At 40.6% G+C, this 20,373-nt stretch overlaps 1 protein-coding gene across 8 annotated transcripts in view; it reads right to left on the reverse strand.

Annotated features, from left to right (window-relative positions):
- The window catches only part of NOS1 (nitric oxide synthase 1), a 290,226-nt gene that overhangs the window by 104,698 nt on the left and 165,155 nt on the right, over window positions 1–20,373 (reverse strand). The window contains exon 1 of one of the 8 annotated variants that reach the window (XM_083151459.1): window positions 18,599–18,749. The exons of the other annotated variants lie outside the window; for them this stretch is intronic. The gene's annotated coding sequence lies outside the window, so the exon portion shown is untranslated. Of the gene's footprint in view, window positions 1–18,598; window positions 18,750–20,373 lie in introns of those variants that run through there. 8 annotated transcript variants of the gene reach the window in all.

Genomic DNA, 20,373 nt, shown 5'->3' on the forward strand with positions numbered 1-20,373 from the left:
GCTCAACACACTAATTTATTCTCCCTCTTTGGGTGTCGTGGACAACCACGGAGGGAGAAAGTGTTGGGATTTCGGCGGTTGTGATTCCGGCGTCGGGATTTTGAACGCCGGGATTCCGACCGCTGGGATTTCAACTGCATCCCGTTTCAAATCTACCAGGAGAATTGCCAATTGGTATATCATTTTGTTATTTGTGTGTGTGTGTGTGTGTGTGTGTGTAGGAACCAGGGGAAAGATGTGTGTATTTGCATGGAAATCTGGGTAACTGCTGCTTGGGCCACCAGGAGCATTATCATGCCTTCGTACCATGTGCATGGTCAAGCATGTAGAGGAGTAGCCATAACATGCTCTGAAAACCCTCTTTACATTCTGTCTCTGCTGCTGAAGGGGCTGTGTTCACAGAGTCTTGGTAGTGTGGCTATGCCTCCTCAGCGAGCCACTTCTCCACCTCTCACTACCCCTGACTGCTGTTACATGCTCTGTCACAGCTCAAGCCACCACAAATTATCACAACATTGGATAAACCACATCTACACCATTTAAAACTGATTGTACCTCTCCTTCCCTGACCTCTCCCTTTCAGTAGTACATACTGGGGCAGATTTATTATGGTGGCATTTATCGTTCTGTTTATGAACTTCCTGCTTCACCTCTTTACTGGAGCTAAGCAGGAAGCCACTGCACATCAATAAGATATATTAACATCTTGTCTGTCAGAACGGGGAGTAAAATGCTTACAAATCCTAGTGATTTTCGGGGCCCTGCGATTAGGTATACACCACCCCGATAGAGTGAAATCACATAGCGTGCAAGCCTGCAAATTGCTTGACAGTGCTTGAAAAATATTGAAGGCCTGCGATTAGCTGCAAATCCATTCGAAAGCCAATCACCATCTAAAGATTTTTCCCAGCGTGTGCATTCTGTGCGTAGCCTGGGACTTACTCAGCGGCTGAGATAGAAGCAGTCAGATCGGGGCCAGAGCTGATGTCATACGCCCTCCCCTCAAACACCTGGGCACTCCTGTGTTTTGCCTGACACTCCCAAGTTTCCACCCCCAAATTTCAGCTTCCTGTCAATCACCTTGTGCTTGGCCAGCAATTAAAAAATGAGCAGGATTTTATATCATGGAGGCCTCGCGCATGGGCACGGCCTGTAGGAAGTCTATTGAAAATCGCCCGGCCTGCTAATTTGCAGCTATGCAATTAGGTCTGAATTAGTTTTGCAATGCAATTTTCAATAGATTAATACAGATTTATAGGGTGTGAAGAAGAGCCCGCAGTGACTGGAAATGCTTTGGAATTTACCAGTGTGACAGGACATAACGGGACTCTGCCCAGCAAGAGCACTTGAAAGGTTTGTGCATCTTTCCAGAAGCACTCTGCTTTCACCACCTCTGGCTCCAAACCTATGTCTGGGTAAGACATCATCATTTGTTTTAGACCAATATTAAGTTTGGAAATTCTACTTGCATTGTATTATTCATTGTGCATTTTATTAAATAGCTCGCAGCGGCATCTTGTCATCTATTTCCTTTGATCGACACTTGCATTGTATATGGAGTATTTTCATGGATACAGCCCGCAGTGGCGTAATCATTTTTATTTATATGTTTATTTCTATTTGTAATAAATTACCATTTTCTCATCCACACTGAGCGCTTTGGTCCATACTATACATTTTACCCTATCCATGTTGCTATGGTGCCAGGGACACCATTAGTATAGGCACCGAGGCAGCTCCAGCATCGGGCATATTTGAGAAGTGTTGAATAATTCAGATTTAAAGGGGTATTCAATCTCCTGCAGCCATCTCCCGATGGGGGAGATGGCTGCGGGGCCCTAGTCAATGCTTTCTTCCCTTACAGCATTGAACAGGGGAACGGCCAGGAATTGATGAGCTCCCGGCTGCAGCTCGCTGATTCCCGGCCACTTCTCGCGGCCACGCCCCCTTCTCGTCCCGCTGTAGGTGGGACATTGAATCCCACCTGCAAATTCTCGGACGAGCAGATGGAGAACAGGACAGGGTCACGGCTGTCGGGACAGCTTGACAGCTTTGACCCAAGATTGAATACCCCTTTATAGTCATAAAATGTTAGCATACATATAAACAATGTAACACTACAATCATACTTGCCTACCCTCCCAGAATGGCCTGGAGGCTCCCAAAAATTGTGTGGCTCTCCTGGGTACCCAAAAAGGAGAACAAGCTTTCCACATGCCCCAGGATACCCTTGCATCCCCCTCCTCCACATGTCAAATACCAATTGTGTTAGGAGCATGGAGAAGGGAGGGGTTAATATGATGCAAAATCCATCATTTCATGTGATTGATGATGTCTGGCTCCATCTCCACTCCCCAAAGTGAAGATTAGAAGAAAGGAGAGAAAAAAAGGGGCAATCCATTCAGGAATTTCACATGTTATGCTCACTTGGAAATAATAGACATGATATGCTAGAACAAAAACATTCCACTTTCACTGTATTAGGTATAGCTTCAACATACAGAACTGTATATGACTTTCTTTGGCTTTTTAACAAACATTTTTAGTAGTAACATTCCAATTGCACAGCGCCAGAAACAGCACTGGACTGTCAGCTATTGATTTTATAGCTAGTGCTGCAACTCGGAGCCTGATGCAGAAGTGCACACAATTCTTGTTATGACTACGACATGCTTGAGTTTGACTCCCAAACACCCATTGCCTCCCACAAATGCTCACTGACTGTCAATCACTCTGCGTCTAAACCTTCACTGTCCTCATTGCCTGTAATCATACTGGGCGCATGCGCCTTGCATCCACTTCTGCATCAGGCTACCAGTCTTTATTATATAAATTGTTAAAGCCATAAATAACCTTAGTCTTCTTGTCCATAACATTATTCAATTAACATACATACAGTACAATATAGAAATAATAAAATTAGCACTAACCAAAACAGAAAGATAGAAAATATATTAAATTGTAAAACTGGCTTCATACTGAACATCTAATATAAATGCTGATTTAAACCGATGTACACAGCAACAAGATCATGTATTTATAGAAGAAATTCAATTACTGCAATTCAATTGCATGGTCAATTAATTCTTTAGTACGTCAATCTGTCATGCTAAGGTTGAAGTGTGCGTTGAGGTATGATTTACACTACTACATGTATACAGCTTGGATTAATGCAGCCTGAATAGAAGATGTGGTGTTTGGATGCCGACAGTCATGGCAGACTGCAAGTTGCAATGCTGGGTGTTTTGTGTTTTTCCTTCCTCGTTTCTGATAGACATTATAAATATAGAGAAGATGCACAGAGAAAGTGCGTTATCTTCTGCTGCTACGAACAACACCATACAATGTAAGGAAACAGCATATCGCTATGTAAAAATGTTGCAGATTCCTGATTTCTTGTATGGCTCCTAATAATGTGCTCCATTTCCCTTGTACAAGGGCTGTTCAGTATATTCATTGTTTCCGCATGTTGCAAATTGGCCAGCGAGGCTCTGTACTTATTACAGTCTCGGTTCCAATCTCAAGTGGAAATGGGTTTGAACAGTACATCAGAATGAGTTTGTTCTAGCTGGAGATGAGTTTCCTTACAAAAGGAGAGAGAACACATATTGTGTATTTGAATGAGCTGCTATACTTCTAGCTGGCTGTACATTCATACGGTCTCCTTTTACTGAGTCTGTAAGCGCAACATTTCTAAGTTGTGCCCTCAACTGACATAAGTTTTCCATTCGAAGTGATACAACTAAGAGCATATCGACTTTCCTTTTGAACTACTAAAATGCACTATACAGTATGTAACATTGCATGTAATGTACTATCATTTGCCACAAATCTCATTTGTTTTTTGGATGTAGGGTATGGATCGCTAAACAGAAAATGTGCACATAGAACAATTGAATGCCTGCACATGCGTACTGTATGCATTGCGCATGCTTTTTCTGTTACAACATATGGATCGCTTGCAGTTTGACTTACAGAAAGAAAGCATATAGGGGTGGTAACCTTCCATTTTCTGTTAGAGGTTGAATTTTTGAGGAGGGTCTGTGATGTCAGCGGTGACCACTTCCACCCTGTCTCAGTAGCAGATTAGTGGAAGCCTCAGAGATACTCACATTTGCACAGATAGCAAAAACTGTTCGATGGTTTTGGAATCTGGGAAGCGGGCGGGTAGCTGACAACCGCTGACATCAGATGCCCGCCCCCCCCCCCCCCCCCCCGCGGCTGCGTCACTGGAATTCCATTGGAACACCCAGCGTTTTCATGGCAATGCCTTCTTGGAACAATAGAAAAACTGTTGTTGTTTTATGAGGGGAAGCTCCATTGATTTTAAGAAAAATACATCTATGGGGGGGTAGATGATCTGTACGCACACAGAGATTGTGCTGGGAGAGGAACTAAGTTCTCCTCCCTGTACTGTGCTTCCCCCGAGCATGCCCTTCACAATGCCGGTCGCATGGCATTCTGGGATGCAATTCCAGAAGTGATGCCGGTGGACAGAGAGAGTTGCATCACTCCAGGATATCTGGATAGCCAGAGGTAATCCATTCTGCACTTGTGCAGTACAGATCTCCTCATCCACATGATGGCTACAGAGCAGCCAGCTGACGTACCCCTGACTGTGGTCGCATCGCATGTCATAGTTCCAGGCGGTTGTTTAAAGAGTCTGGCACAAATGAGAAACAAGCAGCTTCTCACCTCTATGCCTACAGTGGGTTTTTACATGGTCAAACTATATGATCCCTGTGCATATTTTCATGGGGCGTTTTTCTTTCTGTCACTCTAGTCTCAGTCAATTGCAATTTCTCAGATTAGCGATCCATTCTGAATTAGGCCCATTATGCTATCAGCCTATCTTATATTACTATATTATGAAAAGCACACATTGTACTAGCACAACTACCTGCCTCTCCGCATATCGCACACATTACAGCATTGTTACGGACACAGATTGTGCCTAGACTTTCTTATGTAAATAGTGTCCAAGTCTACATGAGTTTTATTGTATTTAGCTGCACATTTCCACTAAACTTATAGAAGCCAAACTCAGCTTTTATCGGTCTAGTGCAAGTTACATAATGAATGCTAATTGCTGCAAATATGAACCTAAACACCATGGGACTAATTTACAATTAGGGGTAAATGCTTCTGTTAAACCATATTGTATTGCAAGACTTACAATGTGTGGACAGCTTTACAGTTGAGATTAATAGAGTTGGTGTTTCCTAGCTCAGCTGTAAGTTGTAACATAAAACTTCTCAATATTTTACCTGCATGCAGTAAATTGCATTTGTACTCCTTTCATCTGCGCCAGGTCCCTGCTCTCTCAGCTACTGCTAATGAAAAGTGACACTCGGAAAATGGCTGCCCCCATACAGGAGACCGTGTTTGAGGTTGCTAGAGGAGGCCGCTGCCTCCTCTAGCATCCTCAAAAACTGTCTGCAGTATTGGGGCAGCCATTTTCCGAGTGTCACTTTTTTGTATTAGCAGCGCTGCAGCAGTAGCCGGGAGAGCCGGGACCCGGCGCAGAGAGAAGCGCCGGTGGCAGGGGCAGAAGGCAGTGAGTGACTTTTCATTTCCTCCGAATTCAAAGGCCGGCCCCAAGCAGACATCGACACGCCTGCATTCGCATGGAAATGCCCAGCATTTCTATGGGTGTTCCCCTGCTCCTCCCCTTTCCTGCTCTCTCCCCTCAACTCACTGAACGAACGCCTTGGCAGTCGCATGCGCATATTCATGCATGCACATGTGCCGGCCCCCACCATCAGCCAAGGGACCGAATTTGGCCTGCTACGAGCCGGCCCGAATTACCCCCAAAGTCTGCTAAGCTGGATTTGTTCAAGAGGAATGGTGTAAATAATCATTCTTGCTTATTATGCTACCATACCAGAATGCTTTGGCCTCCGAATGGCACTATTCTGTTGATGTCTGTTGCTAAAATAATCTTTCATATGTAAACTATATGGGACCTGTTTTTTTTTGTGACCCAAAAAAACTATTTACACATATGGCTGTTATAGAATACCCTTTTCTAACAATTTATCAGCAATAATACAAAATACTGTCCGAGCTCCCTGAGACACTGGCTGGCAGCAGTTAGTACTCCTACCACTCTTACCACAAGGCCAATGGGGAGTCTTGCGTCTACCCTGCAATGGCCATCACAGTAACAAGGATTGATAAATAGGGATAATCTGTATCCCTGGTAACCCTGGTGAAATGTGATTGTTAAATAAAGTCCTATATCTGCAATACATTTTCCTTTTGCTGTCATTTTAACCATGCTTATATACGATAAAGAACACAAAATTAAGGGCAGCATGTTTGTGTTTGCTCTCCAGGACAATCTTTATCTGCTCTCTCCTTCTTCCCACCAACTTGTAAAGGCAAGAAAGACAACTGCAACTACCGGCTCAATCACAGTGACACTAATGACACTGGAAATATATTGTAGAAGCAGTGTTTATTTTCCAGTGGTGGCTCCACAGGGAGGGGGGGAGGGGGGCTACTGCAGCACAGTTCAAAATTCAGATAGGGGAGACACAGCAACTGCCACCAACTCCCACTCCAAGGTGTGTGCATACAGGCCAATATGGCGGCCACCAATACTGATTCGATATCACCTGTTGGCAGGGTGCCTGCATCGGCTGGCAAGGTGGAAGGCATAGTGTGCGTGGAGGGGGGGGGGGGGGGTGTCGGAGGACCAGCATAGCCCTCTTTCTGAGATAGTAGAAATACACTGTGCTGAACTGTCGTGTGGCAAAACACGGTGGGATATGCGCTAACTTGCTATAGAATTTGACTACATAGCTGTCAAGTTACAGGCTGGGTTTGAACTAATGAAAGTTAGGAGCGGATTGGCTGATGCGTTATCACCTACCAGTCTATCACCTTACCAGGCTTACATCTTCTGCAGCAGGCAGCATTCCTGGAAACGGACTCTGTAACCCCTTTATCTTGTCTGAGTAATCTCAATCCCCAAAATGAATCCTTATATTTGCACTGTTCAGCAGAACTAGAGCATACTGTAGGTGGTCCTAGTTTGAACTTGGCAGGGCATACCGTATCTCAATCACGCTGTGCCGCGGTCATTTGTGCGTTGTAAATAACACTGATTTCAGGCGGTACAGCAGTCAATAGGTTAATTTCTGCATATAGATATTTCAGTCTGCATATGCCACTTTCTGTGTCTTCTATTTATACGTTATGAAGGAGAATGGCAGCTTTTTGTATATCTTCTTTTGAGCAACAAAGCAAACGTTATTTTTGTTCTGCTTGTTATTTTTTTTATTCAAAGCCTTTTATGTTTCCCAAGTATTTATTTTTAAATGCATGTGTTGACTTGAGAAAGAGGAGATTATTTAATTATCTATGAATGTACCAGATCTTTGCTAGCAAGGAAGGTATTAAGAAAAAGTAGGTCTTACATTTTGATGACTCTGTTGTACAAAGTGCCATGATTAAACAGTGTCAATTCAAAGAGAAACACTGAAAAGTCTGATCCAAAATAACTTTTCCATATTATATGTGATATGATGCACCCCTGCACTGATCTAACAGAAGCTCGCTGGTGCACAGGAATTCATGGCAAATATAATGCACAAAAGGGCCTATTTATCATTGTATATTTGCAGCATACTGTAGACTTCCATAACACCCAGAACGTTCCTCAGCAATGGCCTTTGGACATGCTGCCCCAGTAGAAGTAGAAGCGAAATGATTGCTGTAATGATTATTTCACTTTGTATATCGCAAGAACAGGCAAATAGCGGCAATAAGTAATTCTAATTACCAACTTCCCCATACACATGCAACTCAATGTTGACTATATTGTTAATGACTGTATGCAGGAGTGGGTAGGGAGTGGTCAGTGTGTATGCACCATGACGATCATCTAGGAGTACGGCAGGAATCGGTGATGATATCGCTCATTGAGCAAATCATCTAGATTGTACCCAGCATAACGGTATTAGCTCTGTCTGCTCAATTATGGAACCTGCCCTTTCTGTGTTTTTTTAAACAATAGTTTTCTAATAGTTTTTTTTTTCAACAAAAGTGTGGAGAAGTAGAAAGGGGACATTAGAGACATCGGGAAAGAAATAAGTTTCCATACATATAAGTTCTCAAAAAGAGAATATATAATTACCGTATTTGCCGGCGTATAAGCCGACTGGGCATAAAAGACGACCCCCCAACATTTCCACTCAAAATATAGAGTTTGTTAAATAAGTGCACCCGGCGTATAAGACGACCCTCCCACTTGGAGGCATGTTTTTCAGGGGAAAAAAGTAGTCTTATACGCCAGCAAATACAGTAATTGTCAAAACATAAAAAGGGGTCATATTAACCCTTGAGTGCCATTTCTGTAAACCACGTTCAAAATATCCACTAAAAATACCAGCGTCGCTCACATTTGTTATATAAATTCAAATAGAAAATGTTGTGTAAAAAAGATTATATTCCCTATACAGTATAAGGTAAAAATGACAGCCCATTATGATGAATAAAAAAGTTTGCCTGGCAACTTTCACTATTTTGACAAATTCACTTGGCACTCAAAGGGTTAAAGAACATGGCATACAAATGTCAGCTAAACCATTTCTTCAGTGGCAAATTTGGAGAGGAAGAATATGGGCAATTTAATGTCTACATCAGATAATTGTTGCTAATTATTAACTCTAGTGAACCAGGTGGAGTTTGTTTCAAGAACTGAGCTATGGCGGCCTTAGTGAAATGTTATATCATCTACATCCCACAAAGAGGGTGAATGGTTGGGGACCTCCCTGACTGCAGCTCAGCCTGTCTAACGGAGACTTGACTAGGAACGTGAGATTTTATGTAATCTGCCAGTCATTGAATAAATGCGATAAATTAGTTTATATACAGTTCAATTTGAGAAATATATATAAAAAAGGAATACCAAAACAAATTTACACCTTGATGCGTAACATAAGAACCTAAAGAAAGAATATTAGTGGTATAGAGCAAGAGTTTCCTGACAGTTGGGGAATTCACTAAGATCGAATGGGTACGGATGCAATGGTTCGTACCCATTTGATCTTAAATATGGCCAAGATCAGTCGTTCAGCTGATTTACTATCAGTCGAATTTGGCTGATTTGCCGTTTTAATGAGTCGGCAACTCCATCTGAATTTGGGGGTACTAATGAGTTCACCATCGATAGAACTCAGCCGTATATAGCCCCTCCAGGGCACCCCTGGCCCAGGCTGAAGCCTGAGGCTGTCCTTAGCGCACCTGGAAGGTGAGCGCCGGGCTGATAGTGTAAAAAAATGCCAAAAAATATATAAAACATTAGGTATTGGGTTTTGTAGTAGAACTACAAGCCCCAGGAAACCTCCCCTGCATACTGGGACTTGAAGAACCACAAGTCCCAGCATGCAGGGAATTAATGGGCCCACTGGGACTTGTAGTCCCACTACAGAACCAATGCCCAAAGAACAGACCCACACACATAATAAATTATAATTTGATTACACACTCCATACATACTTACTTACCTGTCTTGATCCCATAGGTTTGGTCTTCTTCTCCAGTAGAATCCATAAGGTACCTAAGAAAATAAAATTATACTCAACACACCGCTGAGTGTTGGTTTTAGAAATATAGGGCCCCCTATGCCATTTCTTCCCCTGTATTTCTGCCACCAGCACCGGCTCAAGGAGACCATAATTATTTAATTATTTCTCTATTTTTTTACACAGAGAACCCTCCACGGTTTGGACTGATCGGTGCAGGCTTCATGCTCCTCTGTACTTGGCTGCCTGTAAACTCGGCAACCAAATTAGATTGACTTTACCATCGGAAAAATACAAATCCTGAGAATTCAGCACCTTAGTGAATTTACCGAATTCTCAGGTCGTATATTTGGGCAGATTACATCCGGACCCGGTCGTACCCATTCAGTTGCCCATAATTAGCAAGCTTAGTAAATTTCTCCCAGTGAAGGGAAAGATTGTAGCCTAGTGTCTACCTTGAAGGAATTTATAAATATCAGCATATGGTAGGGACTGTAACGGAGCTAAGGACTTATATTCAGTAGGACCTATATAGTCTAAATACAAATCTTGAACAGCTCAGATGCCTTTAGCAGCTCAAAAGACATATTCAAATAAGGGATAAGTTATCCAAACCTTGCACAGAGAAATTCACAAAAAGGAGGATTCCATCCTTAAGCATTAAAACAAAATTATAGCATGGAAACAGTTGATATATTTCTGTGTTAAGTTCAAAATACATTGTTCTGGCTTGGACAGAACACAGAGCTTCTTGCGGAACTTGAGGATAGCTACATAATTCTAACCTAGAACATTTATAACATTTGGGTGCTCACTGATCTCAAGCTGTCTGACATATAGAGCTTTGGATGTGTATTGCCCGAGGTCAGGATGAATACCTGAGATATAATTTGGAATACATGGCACACAGGACCCTAGTTCCCTTGAAAATCCTGTCCCTTGATGTAAGATAGAATTTCTTCTCTTCAGCGTTGTTTTAGTGTAACTCCCTAAAATATATTTCTGTATTGTAAGAGATTGTGAGACTTATTCTGAGTCAGATATAAAACACCACTGGTAGCCTTTTTGCAGCTGCTTATTTTTTTCGGTACGCAAGTTTTTCCTTTTTTATTGTACGGTATGTATAAATTCAGGCATATAAATTCAGTATGTATAAATTAAGGCATAGCCCCCAACTATGTACGAGTAGATGGCTGAAATGGGCATGCAGATGGAACCAAAGTACTGTACATTAAGAGTATGGTGTGGTCTTGCAGTCACAAATGACTAAAATGCCCAATTCTGGCGCAATTTACAGACTGATGATGATGATGACTACGATGGCTGTTGACCGATGATTGGTTGCACACGTTTAAAACACCCCCCTTTAGGAACAATACTAAAACTGCTGGAACAGTGTTTTTAAAGGCATGTTTTAAAATCACTTTACACTTCAATACACATTCATTTAAGATAACAATGCTTCATACCTAGGAGTCAATCTGATTCTGTCATTTTCTAGGGGATCATTTACTTTACTGGTGAGTTATCGACATCCCCGTCATTGCTTTTCAATGTTTCCCTCCCCATAACACCTGAGAGATTGGATCCTGTTATACTCAGAGGGATTGTGTGAGAAGAGACCACCTTTTGGCCTAACAAGATTCAAGCACCGGTACTACAAATTGTTCTTCACATTTCTTGTTGACTTTTTTGACTGGGTGACTAAAGTACTGCAATAGATAAAAGAGGGACTGTAGATGTAGCTTATCTAGACTTTAGTAAGTGTAAGGTTTCTGACACTGCCCCACATTGCAGATTGCTTAACAAACTCAAAAGCATGGGGTTGGATACTAAGATGGTTTAATGGATAAGATCTTGGCTGCCAAATATAAAACAGAAAGTTGTAGTAAAATAAGTACATTCACAGGAGGCTAATGTTACCATTGGTGTACCATAGGGATCTGGACTTAGGCCAGTGCTTTTTAATATCTTTATTGGTGACATTGCAAATGGTATTGAAAGGGAAATATGCCTTTCTGAAGATGACACAAAGGTATGCAACAGGGTAGACAGACCAGGAGGGGTAAAACAAATGAATGATGATCTAGGTAGACTGGAGGAATGGTCAAGAGCATGACAAAAAATGCAAAATCATACACTACAGTTTTAAAAATCCAAAGGCTAAATATAGTATTATTGGCACCATATTGGAAAATACCAAGAAGGGACGAAATCTAGGAACCACTATTTCAGGTAAGCAATCTAACAAAGCAATGCAGAAAGCAGTCCAATGCTTGGTTGCCTAGTGAGATACATTTGCAGCAGAAAGAAGTAATAATGCCACTGTATAGGACATTGGAATGACTTCATCTAGAGTACTGTGTCCAGTTCTTTAAGCCATATCTCCAAAAGGATATAAATATATTAGAGATGGTACAAAGAAGGACAGCTAAAATGGTACCCGGAAAGTCTAAAAAATCTCAATATGTATAGTTTGGAACAGAGAAGGGAAAAGGGGTCATAATAGAAACTTTCAAATGTATCACGAATTTTAACATGGTCCAGATGGAAAGCATTCTTCAAATTAAGATAAGTATTGGAACAAGAGGACATGCACTGAAACTGGAGGGAGGAAGGTTCAGGGTACTGTATATCTGTGGAATAGCCTCCAATCAGAGGGATAGAGGCTAAGACAGCATGGAAAAGACATACGTATATCCTTACAAAGAAATAAGGATCAAATTTGTTTTTTGCTAACTATTTGATAAAAAAAAAAGCGGAAGGCTTGATGGGTCAAATGGTTCTTATCTGCAGTCACATTCTGTTTCTATCATGTAAAACCTCTTGGCCAACTCCAATTGCTCAATGCACCTGCTGCCTGCACCTGGTGAACCTCTCCCTCTTTAGTGCTGAGCTGGACATGCATCTTTTGGACTGGCTTACCTGCGATTGTCAGCAGTGGTCTCACGGTTAATCCCTCCTCTTGCATCATCCCTTTTGGTGCTGAATCGGCTCTACTCCGGTTCTGTCCTGCCTGTCCTCTGATCTAAGTTCTGCTGCTTATCTGATCACTGTTTCAGATTGGTGTGTCCTTGTAGAATGATCTCTCACTGAGGAACTAGGAACTTCTTAGATAATGTCCTGGAGCTGACACTGACCTTCTCTTGGTTTCCCACCAGCACAAAATGCCTATTTTGGTATAAGGCCCCTATAAATTTTTCGTGTCACTTTTAGCACCTCATAGCAGCTCTAGGTCATCTGAATTTCATGAATGTAATGTCGTAGTTCAACAAGAAAGCTCAAGAAAGGGCCTCACTTTATTGACATATTGTTTTATTTTAAAATAAATTCCGAAATATTTTAATTTGTGGAATGTCACAAAATCAGCAATTCATTTTTACTGTAGGTATTATTCATTCATAGGTTAAGTAAGGGAACAAAGGGTAAAAGTTATATGACCAAAACATGACCTATGTATACAGCTACATCAAGGGTGAACTCTTATTCTCAAAAGAACAAAAAAAAAAACAACCAAATCCTTCATAATATAGGGCCGAGAGCCAAGTTTGTTCATGGTATGAAGGTTTTATACCATAAGCATTTTGCTTCAGAGCAGAAAAATGGGCTTTCAACTGATGCATTTCAAATAAATCACACCACCAATCATGGATGTCTATTTTCTGCTCCTGAACTTTGCATGAATGATGAAACAGTTCACTACCCAAATAAGAGCAAAACCAGAAACCTCCAGTATCAAAGTTGGCTTAAGCTAGCTGGATTCATGGAGATCTGTGGCTTGGTAAACATCTTAGCATGGTTGGAAAAATTACTGCCACACAGCTCTGATCTCTCTGGTTCAATTCCCAGCATTGTCCTTTGGATGGGTTTCGTCCAGGTACTCAGATTTCCTCACACAATAAAAAAACATTCAGTATTCCGATAAAAAAGGTTGTGTGAGTGTGTTTGTATGTATGTGTGTCTGTGTGCACACAAGTGAAAATACATTTTAAGCTCCACTTGTGCAGGGACTGATGTGAATGACCAAACAGTCTCTACAAATTATTGCAGAATAGGCATGCACTATAAAAACAATTAAATGTTATAGATGGTGTTAATAATAATAGTAATAAAAGGCTAATGCTGCGCCTCACCTCATTGGGGGGAATTTAAGTGATTTGCCTGTTAGCAGCCAATATATGGTGCCCGACAATAGCAATTCAAGTGTTACACAGTTTGGGCGAGCACAGCCACCAGCGCTGACATTACTGTTACGATGTTGTGTCATTTTGATGTTCTTGTTTCTGGTTGATAAACCAGTATGTTCGGCTGAATTCCTGAAGTGCTGTAAAGCATTAATTAGGCAGTAGCATTAAGGATCAAATGCTTATGTAACTCTGATAATGCCAGCATGTTGCAGCCCTAACATTGTTGCAGTACAGGTCGAGTCTCCCTTATCTGTATATTCCAAAAACAGAAATATTCCGAAAACCATGGTTCTTCAGAATTCCCCCCCCCCCTTGCCTCTTTTTTATACTTAACTCATCCCCCGGTGTCCATGTCGGCCATCGGAATCCTCTTGAGCAGCGTCCCCGGTCCCAAGGATGCATTGCACAGGTGTGCTGGTGAAATCACCAGCGCACCCCTGCACTCATGCAATGCACCCCTGGGATTGGAGATGCCACTGAAGATGATTCCAAAGGCCACCATGGACACCAGGGGACACCGTGGACATCAGGGGACCATCAGAACACTGCCAGGGGACCAGGTAAGTATGAAAAAAAATTAAAAAATCCACAAAAATCCCTTATCCAAGATGCTTGTGGTCCCAAGACCTTTTCGGATAAGGGATACTCAACCTGTATTAGCATAAATGGGAGGAATTAAGTTCATCATTTGCACCATATGTGATATGCCTGCATATTGTATGCATGTTTCTTGTGGTCACAACGGGACACATATTATGTGAATATGTGGGAGTAGCTTTAGGGCTACTATAACTATTTCTTTACAAAGCCATCATTTATGCTGATGCATACAGAGTTGTTCATTCATACCTTCATATGAAACAGTGCATCTCCAGCAGACAAGTGAGCGTTAAAAGTTACTTGCCTTGGTTCTCATTCCCACATTCAGCACAATGGCATTTAATGGGTTCCATAACTGCAGCTAACATGGCATTCTTCTTTAGGATTATCTGTCCAACCATCCAACTAGTTGGCTGGTTTAATTTTGTAGTGTAATGGGGGCAAATGACAATCAACTATTTACACCCCAAAACTGGAAAATGGGCAAAAATCGTTGTTCAAACAGATGAGTTAAATCAAACACATTGATCCAATTTGATTGAATCACAGTTTTTGTTCATTTTCACAGTGTGTGGGACCAAATGGTAAGTTTTTGTGTGCTCCCAAACATTTCAGGTTTTTATTTCTAACTAGCAAACTAGTTAGATGGTTGGTCAGGTAATCTACTGTATACTGCATGACCACTTTAAGCTTACAGTGTTTAAACAATAAGACTACAGTGGGTAAGACCACCTGGAGCTTTGATAAATCTGCATTTGATCAGTCCCCATACAAGTCTATGGGGCTGCTTTTGCAATAGAGAATGGGGATCACAGAACATTTGTCTGATATCTGCTGAGGTCCCCTGTTCATACATTCAGGGAAACTTTGTATTTGCAGGCAGTCCAATAAAATGTTTTCGGAGGATATCCCACAAATAATTATATCATAAAGATGCCCCTAGCTTTTTCAACCATATCACGATAGGAAATGGATAACAATGTTTTCACGTCATGACATTATATAGTATGTTGGAGTAAATGTAAATCAAATTTTACAGATGTTTTCTTGATTGGCAATATTTATCAATATTAAACACACTTGCATTATATTTGACAGTGTGGGGACTTAAACCGTCTACAAATTGGAGTCAACATTTCTATCTCCAGGACTGTTTTTATTCTACCATGTGCACCAGCTGCAGCTATTGACGCGCTCCAACTACTCTTTCTACAAAACATAATTGTAAGAACCCTGCAATCCAGATATAAGTCTTACACAGCACCCCTATTTCTCCTGAACTATATAAGTCTTACACAGCACCCCTATTTCTCCTGAACTAAGTCCAGTCAGTCATTCCTACCCAGACAGATAGAGTGTAACTAGTATTATTGATGATGGACAGAAAAAAATATCTCCAGCAGCTCAAGTTTACATTTATACAATATGCTAAATACATGTACACACTACACTTCATTTTTAGAAGTGATTTAAGGCATGATACCATAAACGTCCATATGGAAAGTATGGAAATGTTGGGAGGATCCGTGTATCCAACTGTATTTCAATTTTTACACGATCTATTAGAATGTTTTCGCTTAACTCCAGCACGTTCAGCAATGCTGCCCTCTTCCAACTGTGCAGATTTTGTTGTGGAACTGGAGTTCAGGTGTCTCCACATTGCAATAGTAGAGGACTCTAACATCACTGCTTTTTAAAGACTACTCATAAACTACAATAAGTACTGCCACAAATGAGGTACTGCTTTCTATCTCCCTTTGATGAAATCTTTACATGGTGTTTGCCACCAGATGTAGTGGCCACACTATAGTATAGTATTGATAGAGGTCATTTCATCAAAGTTTCAGACATTACTCTCTGCAACAAGGATTAGAGAAGCAGCTTATTCCACTTTCTAGCAAATATTTGACAGGTGACCAAGTGTCATTGTTTTGTTTCCTAATATAATGCCCATATATTCTTCAATATTTTGCTGTAATTATATTCTGACAATCTACATTCAATTCCATGTACCTTTGGCTAGCACAATGTAACAAGTCAAAGAGCAAAATAATTCTGAGATCCCATATCCATATACCACTAGTTTACATGGAGCTGGATGACTCACATTGCTAATTTTATTCTTGGTAACACAAAAAAGACAACATTCTGTGGGAAATAAAAAAAAAATCCATGTTTTATTGGTAACTAAGCAAAAGGGCTGTTCCAAGTTCAATGTAAATGCACAGTCTACAGTGTCTCCTACAGCATACATTAATATCTGAATACCAGAAACTGATGTTTGAGAACATTCTATACACTATTCAGCATGATATGTTATGTATGTATATATTTCCTGCTGTCACTTAGCTGAGCATAGTGCTCATCTAAAAGGGAAATTTTCCAAAGAATGTAAGAATGGCAAGATATGTGTCAACACATTGCATAGATTTTACAGGTTTCAGGTGTCTAGAGCAAAAGCAAACAAAAAAACCCGAAATATTGTGTTATGCGTCTAAGGCAAAATTGACCTCAGTAGAAAGTAGAGTATGTTGGCATTAGTAGAATCTGCTTGAGTCTGCTTTTTACAACATGGGGAAAGTCACTTCTCAAATTCATTCCAAGAGACAATGACTTGTGTGTAACTCATACATTCAAAACACAACAAGCTTTATATAAATAAAGAACCCTGTAAGTAAAATATTGTGTGCTAAAGGTATATTCCATTACATGAATACCTTGACTGCAACAAAAGTGCCCCAATACTTCACTTCCCAATGTTTACTCATCCCTTCTTATTAATGTTCAAAATAATGTTCCCACTAAAGGCACCTGTATATATTTATATCATTTAATGGTTCTGCACTACTGCCTAAATGTTGTGCCCAAAGAGCAGTGTTCACATAATAGTTTAAAGTACTGTATAGTATGGGATGCTCAAAACAGGTACCACAGAGTTGATCTGGGTTTATTAAGGTATAGTATAGGCTGTTTTATGTACGAAGATCTCAGGAAAAAAAAAGGTTAATATATGAAAAAAAAAACACTACAGCAATTCTCTGGTTGTACCAGTATCAAAGCAGAAACAGAAATATCCTTCTCAGTTATAGTTTACAATTGTCATTTGAACACTTCAGGAAGAGATAATCAACTTCCCAGGGAGTAAAGTTATTTTTCCATAATCTTAGAACGTGTAAGACTCTTCCATCTGCACGCCCCATGGGATTTGGATGACAACATGTTGAGAAAAACCCTCAAAGATGCTGCAAATGGAGAATCATCTACACAGGTCTAAGTTGAGATTAAAACACACGGTGAAATAATTGTATAGGCACCCTAGAGTGGATCTGCATTTGGAATCATTATCATGAAGATGTCCAACAGCCACTGAGTCACAATATTCAAAGAGCATACAGTGTATATATATATATATATATATATATATATATATATATATATGTACACACACAAACACACACACACACACACACACACACACACATATTGTGTATATGTATCATCCTCTGCAATCAGCCTTGTTTACATGCTATGGAATGTCCCAGGCTACAAATTACAGTGCTCAACTAATTTGTACAAAACTTTGACCATATATGCAAAGCTATCTAAGTGAATGTAAAACCTATGTCATAAGTTAAAGCAAACAAAAGTTAGCAAACAGGCCTGTTGTGTAATTCAAAAAAGTGTCCTAAAGTGGAATTCAAGTTTTTTTTTTTTTGAGGTTTGCAGATATTCAGTTCTGTCCTATGCAACATGCTTAATTATTACTTGCAAATACAATTCCAGGATAGCACTGAGTCAGTTGTAATGATACAATGGAATGGTGCTTTATGAAAAGAAGATGACACAGTAGTAGTCATGTTTCAAGCTCATAAATCACAATGTAAAATGTACAGTAAGAGATACACACGACTCACTGATATCATGGTATCTCAGAGAAGCATTACCTTTACAAAACGCCTGGAGGTCTGCTGATGCCAAGTTCACCAAAAGTACTCCAGGCTGTCTTATGGGCACAATTATATCTCTTTACATGGTGTGTCATGTAGCATTCCTAAGACAAATGCATTCATTCCCCATATGCGATCATCTTCCAGTTCTTACAGCTTACAGGAAAATTAAACTACACTGTCAAATGCTTCACTTTGTGCCTTCTGTAGAGTGTACTAGGTCTATGTATACTGGAATATACATAAATAATAACTCTTCTATCCTACAATACATTGCAATACAAGATATATGAACAGATGGTAGCCCGCAGCCTGGAAATAGATGACATACCCGGCGTGTCCTGTTCTCCCCTCGGCAGCCTGGGCATACTGTATATCCTCAGATCCTGCGATTCCCTCCAGCACCTTGGACAGCGCTCAGTGAGTGAGTGAGGGAATGCACTATGCGCTCCGCCTGCACGCTGGAGCTGTCTGTTCAGCACTGAGCACAGAACACTCTATAGACCAGGGTGATTCTCTGCCTCCTTCAATGGAAATCCCTGGAACTTGCTCCTATTATATACCAGATGCGCCTGCTCTTTGCATACAAATGCACCTACAGTACCGCGCAGTCATATAAAACCATGGAAGTGGCGATGTTCTGTATATTTCTTAAAACAATGACTTTATTATACTTAGAGCTAAACGATTGATAGGAATCTTCTCAATAAACTTTATAGGACCACCTTACACCTACATATTTCTGCTGATACCATAGCTACAATATGGTACAGTACAGTACGAGGAATATGCACTGTAAGTGTGCCACACAATTTAAAGTAGATTACACATGGACATTTTTATGACTTTCCATCTGTTGTGGAGCTATAAACGCTCTATAAAGCGCTCAGACTCGGAATTGTATTTCTAACAACCTGATAGATGCACCAACCAGCCCATGATTTAGGACAATCAGTAAATTGTTAATGTAAGTATGGCCAACGCATTAATGAGATCTCTTGTATATTGGAAAGCCAATTTGTGTAAATCTGTGTATTGTGTTTTGGGTATGTCTGTCCCCAGATTATATTGTGCAATGCATGTATACATTGTATACCCAATGCTTCTTACCTAGCTGCAGAGCTAGCACTCTGTTGTGCATAACGTCCTCATACAGTAGGTTAAGCGCTGAGAGCATGCAACAGTTTCTATGAGTGAGAAGTATAGTGAGTAGCACTACAGAGACTCTCTCACATCAGTGCGGGGATTTCAGGATTACCGATCACTCATCATCTGCATTAATGAGACACTGTTTAGTAAATGTTGTATAAACAACGTTTGTCTAATTTCCCCAGATGCTTAATATAGAGGGGAATTTCTACTTCCAGCTCCTATACCAGCGTAAAAATGCTAATTCCGGACAGAATTTCCGCAACACCCTATTTACTGTAACTGTAAAAATATACACATCACTCGGACTATATATTGTTCCGCATCTACAGTACTGTACTGTACAGTACTGTAGATGGCTAAATACAATAGATGTTAATATATGCCTCTTTATGGCTTTATTTTAAAAACATAACTGAAAAGTTTCCCATATGTGTACAAAGACATGATGTACCATATTCACTGAGACTGATGCAGAACAGAGGGCATCAGTATTCTTATCATTGACAATACGCTTTTATTTGCGCTAGATTTCCTTAGTTGCGCATCTTATGCACCTCCGTCTGCACTGCTGCTTTTCTTATTCCGGTGGTACTGTACATTTGTGAATGGGGTTTATGATGGTTACTAAACTAAGCAGAAGACGGTTAGCCTTGTCTTATCACTCACACACTGAACATAAGGGTTGTCATATTTCAGCACAGCTTTAGAAAATCATTCGCATATCCTCTGCTTTACACTGTGCCAGATTGAAGATTGCCTGCCAGTATTTAACTGTGTTCGTCTTCATGCGTACCCACAAACACGCAATTGGATAGCTAAACATAGAACGCATGCTATGGATACAAGCGACATAATACAACTACGAGTCAAGTAATGGGCTTTCTTTGTTGTTGTTTAAACTACTCCTAGTACACCATGTAACAGTAAAGACCCTTCTATAGTGTATTCCCCCTA

This window comes from Crinia signifera, chromosome 1, assembly GCF_055691185.1.
Source record: "Crinia signifera chromosome 1, ASM5569118v1, whole genome shotgun sequence".
NCBI lineage: Eukaryota > Metazoa > Chordata > Amphibia > Anura > Myobatrachidae > Crinia > Crinia signifera.